Source organism: Mytilus californianus, unplaced genomic scaffold (assembly GCF_021869535.1).
Source record: "Mytilus californianus isolate M0D057914Y unplaced genomic scaffold, xbMytCali1.0.p SCAF_8, whole genome shotgun sequence".
In the NCBI taxonomy this organism is placed as follows: domain Eukaryota; kingdom Metazoa; phylum Mollusca; class Bivalvia; order Mytilida; family Mytilidae; genus Mytilus; species Mytilus californianus.
Window position 1 is genome coordinate 105,935,406 of NW_026262734.1, and position 7,570 is coordinate 105,942,975.

General features: G+C 31.2%; 1 long non-coding RNA gene across 1 annotated transcript; it reads right to left on the reverse strand.

Annotated features, from left to right (window-relative positions):
- Positions 1-7,249, reverse strand: LOC127711150 (uncharacterized). Its single transcript, XR_007986531.1, has 3 exons — positions 6,715-7,249; positions 4,973-5,107; positions 1-450 (listed from the first exon to the last, which is right to left on the reverse strand). It is a non-coding gene; the product is annotated as an uncharacterized LOC127711150 (long non-coding RNA).
- Positions 7,250-7,570: the final 321 nt, after the last annotated feature.

The following is a 7,570-nucleotide window of genomic DNA, read 5'->3' on the forward strand; positions in this document are numbered from 1 at the left end:
TCCGCCACTGATTCGTATAAATGTGATTACAGACATTGTTGTGATTATGTAAGTTAATAATTTATTTGATTTTCACAATTGTTAATGTCGACCATGGGTCGCCTGCTATATGATAATTCCCAGGACAGTATATCCACAGACTATCATTCAGATGTAACTGTAGTGTTACAACAGCAGTACCGGTATGTTCCATTGAAGAAGGAGGACTACTGGTATAAAATGTCTGTGTCCCCGATATCTGATTACCATTCAGGTAAATGTAGAATTTAGCACCATTGGCACTAGAGATGATTGAAGCCGATATTATGTAAAGTCCCTCCTTCTCCACCACAAACTTCCCGGTACTTTTATATGACGACATATTTTTGATTCCAACACTGAAATTGACGTCGTCAAACTTTAGTATGCCTTGTAACGTTGCACTGGATGAAGGATGAGCTGTAATGGCCACTGGAAAATATATCAAAACAAATGATAAAAACAATAAATAATTGTGAAGATATATATGTGGAATGTTTTTTTACTGAATAATCGATTCAACTCAACTAAAATTATGCTTAAACAAGCTGACTTCTGTTTCTTTAATTATTCAAGTAATTTCATTCGTTAAACTTGTTTACTTTGGTTATCAATCAGAGTTATCAATATAGGTTTTGAATAATCAGCGAAGTAAAAAATCAGTCGATATAATAGTTCGTTACATATTTGTATCTACATTAAATTATTTGTATACTTGTGAGGGTCTGAATGGGATTTACAAAATACAGAATAACTGCTTAAAAGATAAAGAATAGAGAAATATGAGTAAAAAAAATAAACAATAGAAAATAACGTTTTGCAAAAGTATAAAGAATAACTGTTATCAGTAAGAGATTAAGGTACTAGAAATACAATACTGATTACAGAAATGAATGATGTACAGAATAAAAAAATCATATAATCACAGATAAATTTTAAATTAGATAATGTCCATGAGAAATTTACAAAATAAGCGTTATGTTTAAAGATACAAAACAATGCCCCAAAAAATTAAAGAATACAGAAATGAAGGACTCTCACCCACTCCATCTATACCCTAACTTGAGACGTGTTGTAATGGCTTATTCCTACATTATATTATTTCTGTTTGTCTCGGTACTTTACTTTAGAGCCAATTGGCATTTCATTTGTGCCAAAAAAAATGTTTCATTTGTGCAAAAAAATGTTTTATTTGTGCAACAAACCATACTTCATTTGCGCTAAAACAAAACCTTTCATTTGCGCCAATAAAACATATAAATACAGGTAAATAGTATGATAGATAGATAGTATAGAATGTAGAATAAATAAAATGAAATGAGGCTTTTACTACATTTATTCATCATAATACAACCAAACTGGTAAGTTTATTCAAAAAACGTTTTGTTCGGATGATAACGCATATTCTTAAAAACCAAGGAACTAAACACTTGTGAGTTCTTAAAAAAAAAATTAATACGAAAACACAGTTTTTGTTCTAATCATGATTATAAAACATAAGCATATTTATGACAGTCATATTGATCACAATCAGTTGTCTTGGGAACTCTAATTTGCAACTGCTGGTCAATACCATAACTGTGTTCATTTTTTTAATCGTATTTAAATTGTGTTGTTTTACAAGATTTTTGGTACATCTGTTCGACTTTTCTCTATTTTTCCAAACGTTTGCTTATTTATAGTGTGGTCATTAAATGTCTATTTTTTTACCTGTGTTTACACATGTGAACAAAACACAACTTTAAAGCAAACGGACTTTTTTTGTATGAGTATGAGTATTTTTATATTCGCGTCTCTTACAATGTATATTTGAACTTTACTCTTACTAGTATATTTTACCTGTAAAACGGCGCAAAAGCAATATTTATATTTTGGCGCAAATGAAATATAACCTTGTGGCGCAAATGAAATACTGCAAATTTTAAAAACTGGCGTAAATGCAATACGCCCGTTTGTCTTTATGTCGTCTTTCCTTTTATACGTATTGTGTCTGTGTTTATTGGACATGATTTTAGATTGTCCCTTGGTATCGTCAATCTCTTTATATTAACGTTTATGTCATGATAAGTGTTAATATTTTTTGCATACTTTAGATATTGTTCTGGCTATTTATTTTTAAATAAGGAGATGTGGTATGAGTGCCAAATGAGACAACTATCCATCAAAGTCACAATGTGTAAAAAGTAAACAATTATAGATAAATCACGGCCTTCAACACGGAGCATTGGCTCACACCGAACAGCAAGCTATAAAAGGGTCCCAAAATTACTTGTGTAGATTATTTGAGACAGGAAAACCAACGGTCTAATCTATATAAAAAACGAGAAACGAGAAACACTTATGAACAACACCAACTACGACAACCACTGAACAACATGCTCCTGACTTAGGACAGGTGCATACAAATGCAGCGGGTTTAAACGTTTTAACAGGCACCAACCTTCACCCTAACATGAAACAGTGGTGTAACATTACAACATAAAAATACACACAATAAAATATCAATTGAAATGGATCAACTCGATCAAAAAGACATATTCACAAAAACAAGTAAATATACACGGAACTAATAAGACTTAGTTTGATCTACGACACAATATTAATAAAAAAGATGTATCAATGTCAAAAAGACAACTTTAACTTAGGACAAAATTGTGTTGAATAAAGTAACGTACACAGGTAAATTTAAATATGATAACTTTGTTGTTAGGAGTACCGAAATACTTTTTACAAAATAAATTTGTTGTTCATAGTACGAGTACAGAAGATAAAATGTATCGTCATACTAAATACTTATCAAAGGTGATACATATTAAAACATTGTAAGACGAGATATTATACAAAATAAGTAAACATTGAATAACATAAATGCATTACAAATAAGGTCAAATTAACACGAAAGTACGATTTGAGAGTACTCGCAGTTACTGAAAAATAGTTAAAATAAAAAAACTATTAATATTTATAAATCATGCATCAGAGACTAACCTTATAATAAATATGTATGATGTTATATATAGATAAAACAATTTCTAAATAGAAAATAAACGTGGATGTGTATATATACATCTTAAAAACCATTCAAAAATAATACAAATTTAGTTATTTTTTAATTTGTTGATAACAAAATCGATGTTAGCGCCAATGAAAACAATATTCAAAGACCTTATTACAACATTAATAAGATAACCTTTACTAATAAGTTTATTTAAAGGTTCGATAAGTTTTCACGAATCACATAGTGATTTCCGCGCTTTTAGTACAATATTACCGTAAATTTTAGGATGTGACATACTGTTTTTAATAAGTTTTCTACAGGTACAGCCAAATTTACTAATCAAACCTTTGTATCTATGAAAAAATGTTTGTTCTTAGTTTGACGGTAGCAGATATGTTTTGTAAATCGAATGTGACCTAATTAGTGTGGATACCAGCGGAAACAACGAGGGAATAACAGCTAATATAAGTAGTCAATGGTTCGATACTGACCTAATTCATAGCATTCCTTTTTTTTATATTTCTTCGTAATAAATGTATTATAACTACATGAAAGGTTCTAACGTCGTCATGCCGACGTCCTTGACTTTCAAATAATTTTTGGGGTTTGAGCGTTCCTCATGGAGGTCATTTCAGAAAACACCATATTTATTAAAGTGTTGTTTTTATTTTCTTCTAAAATGTGGATACTCCAACTCTTGTAGGCACAGTTGACCTTAGCTTGAGCTCGACCAGCGTCTCTTAGCGAAAACATTTGTCAATGTACAATAATCATTGCATGAAGGAGAGATTAAAATACCTTTATAATAATTCATCAATCCGGCATGTATATCATCTTCATATATATTGCAACTGTTTGCGCAGTCAATATCATGATGTTGATGATGAGGAGGAGAAGGAGGATGGGGATGCCGTGGTTCGATCAGGCCGGGGAACAAACCTACAACCTCTCACACTCTAGACGAACACACAACCACAAGATCACTGCGAGGATGTTTTTGACAGTATATAGTCACTGGCCGTATAAAGCAGTGTTTGTTGTGTGAATAATTTGTGTTTGTTGAATTTAATCTATGACGGTTTTAAAATGTAGGTTCACGGAATGTTTAAATCGTCCTCTACATATTGTTGTTCGTTTCTACGCAAATAATCTAAAGTTTAGTAGTTGGAATATACAAAATGAACAACCACACATTATCTCAAAACAAACATTTTATTTGTACTCGGTACAAGACAGGATATGAATTGCTCGACAGAGCATTGCTTTAATCTAATTACGAAGCCTTGTGCAAATACATTTTTATATTTTCTTGTTGGAATTTTGTTAAAATATTCAGGATCAGCTGATGATTATTTTCAAACCATTGTTAGAAGTATTATTCATTTTACTCTCAATTTCAGCAAGAGTGGAATATTTACTTATATATCCATTCGTTTGATGTGTTTGAGATTTTGATTTTGCCATTTGTTTATGGACTTTCCGTTTTGAATTTTACTCAGAGTTCGGTATTTGTGTTACTTTACTTTCGACTGCCTTCCAAGACAATCGTTTCATCTGTATATTTCTTACAATATAATGTGCACAGCTTAAAGCAAAAATAAACCAAATTTGAAGCAAAGGTCACACTGGTCATCGATTTGCCGTGCTTTTTTACTTAATATAGTGATCTAATTATAATAACTGTGGAAAATGTTACACCTCACATACGAAATACAATTATGTTTCCAGTTATAGGATAGTTTTATTCTGCAAAAAGTTAACATTCCGTAAATTCAAGTTCTTAATAAAATCGATGGTTTCATTGTTTGCTATAATCTCAAAATTCCAGTATTTGTTTTCATTAGATTCACCGTTCCTAAGCTCAGCAAAATAGATCGATTATCTTAGCAAATGAGGACAGAAACAGGGATTCAGCCAGATGAAGTACATTTATTGATTATAATGATTCAAATTTACCTAGTTCTGTGCTGTTATGAATCTGTTTCTGTAAATAAGAAAACGTTAAATTGTTTCGGTTTCCAGTTTCCTCATTTTTCTTTTCAATTTCTGCCAATTTTGTATCTATTAGGTTCAATTTCTGCTGAATCTGAGCTAAAATTAGAACAAAAATGTCCTTTCAAACCAGGCAAAAATGTATAATTGCAAGGAGCATCTCATTCCTACAGTATCAGCAACTATACATTAGATTGCAATCTATTTATTAAAATTTTGGTAGTAGCGATCACCTTTTTCAATAATATTTTCTGACGAAAATTGATTATTTTAGTCATCTTTGGAAGTATATAAACAAGGAGATGATGATGATGAGAAGGAGGAGGAGGAAGCCGTGGTTCGATCAGGCCGGGGATCAAACCTTCAACCTCTCACACTCTAGACGAACACACAACCACAAGACCACTGCGAGGATCTTTTTGACAGTATATAGTCACTGGCCGTATAAAGCAGTGTTTGTTGTGTGAATAATTTGTGTTCGTTGAATTTTATCTATGACGGTTGTAAAATGTAGGTTCACGGAATGTTTAAATCGTCCTCTTCACATTGTTGTTCATTTCTACGAAAATTCTCTAAAGTTTAAGAGTTGGAATATATAAAATGAACAACCACACATTATCTCAAAACAATCATTTTATTTGTACTCGGTTCAAGACAGGATATGAATTGCTCGACAGAGCATTGCTTTCATCTAATTTCTAAGCCTTGTGCAAATGCATTTTTATATTTTCTTGTTGGAATTATGTTAAAATATTCAGGAACAGGATGATTATTTTCAAACCATCGCTAGAAGTATTATTCATTTTACTCTCAATGTCAGGAAGAGTGGAATATTTACTTATATATCCATTCGTTTGATGTGTTTGAGATTTTGAATTTTGCCATTTGTTTATGGACTTTCCGTTTTGAATTTTCCTCGGAGTTCGGTATTTTTGTTATTTTACTTTCTACTGCCTTCCAAGACAATAAAGGCTAAAGTTGTATATAAAGGCTTTTAAGTTCAATGCTACATGTGCAACATGAAAAGGTTTGCGAAATCATAAAAAAAATGTAAAGAATTTCGCCGTTGAATTAATCATTTAAATTCATAATTGAAAAAAAAACCAATACAGCGGGATTTATAAAATGAAATAATTGTATACAAATAATCTCATTATACTCAATGACAGAACCGGGTTTAACCTACCCGGGTGGTACACCTTTGCTTATCCGGATCCTTTCATTTTCATATTTCGTTTGTTCCATGCATAGAAATTAAAATATTAAGGTGCAAAAATTGACCAATCTTGCAATTTTCATTTATAGTTCGTTTCATCTGTATATTTCTTACCATATAATGTGCACAGCTTAAAGCAAACATAAACCAAATTTGAAGCAAAGGTCACACTGGTCATCGATTTGCCGTGCATTTTTACTTAATATATTGATCTAATTATAATAACTATGGAAAATGTTACACCTCGCATACGAAATACAATTATGTTGATAGTTTTATGCTTCAAAAAGTTAACATTCCGTAAATTCAAGTTCTTAATAAAATCGATTGTTTCATTGTTTACTATAATCCCAAAATTCCAGTATTTGTTTTCATCAGATTCACCGTTCCTAAGCTCAGCAAAATAGATCGATCATCTTAGCAAATGAGAACAGAAGCAGTGATTTTGCCAGATGAAGTACATTTATTGATTATAATGATTCATATTTACCTAGTTCTGTGCGGTCATTAATCTGTTTTTGTAAATGAGAAAACGTTAAATTGTTTGGTTCAGTTTCCTCATTTTTCTTTTCAATTTCTGCCAATTTTGTATCTATTAGGTTCAATTTCTGCTGAATCTGAGCTAAAATTAAAACAAAAATATCCTCTCAAACCAGGCAAAAATGTATAACTGCAAAGAGCATCTCATTCCTACAGTATCAGCAACTATAAATTAGATTGCAATTTATTTATTAGAATTTTGGTTGTAGCAATCACCTTTTTCAATATTATTTTTAGATGAAAATTGATTATTTTAGTCATCTTTGGAAGTATATAAACAAGGAGATGTGGTATAGTTGGCAATGAGAAACCATCCGCTATTCAGCAATGGACCGTAATATAAACAGATACAGTGTCACTGAACAGCTTTTAAAAAAGAGCAAACTGTATATCGTATAGTAAGTTATGCTGACACGTGCTTCTCATCATATGAAATTGCATGCTTCTTTTTTAAATAAATAATATACAAATGCAATATAAAAACATTTTTGAGTTAAAGGCTCTTGTAGGATTTGGATTTTTTTATCATTGTTTATGTCGAATCTACTATGAATGGGACTTGTCACATTTTCATTGTTTAATCTTACGCAGATCAGGGGTTTATCACTGTGTTGGTTTTTTTTTGCTAACTCCGCAAATTGACCGATTCCTTTCCATAATTTCTTTCCTTTCCTACATCATTGTAATAAATTTTGAGAAATTGGTTGCTTTCTGAATTTCCTACGTTTTAAAATAAAAAACAGGTCACAAAAATAGTTGTTCTTTAATGAACCAAATAGCCAACTTAACTTGCGACTTCAAATATA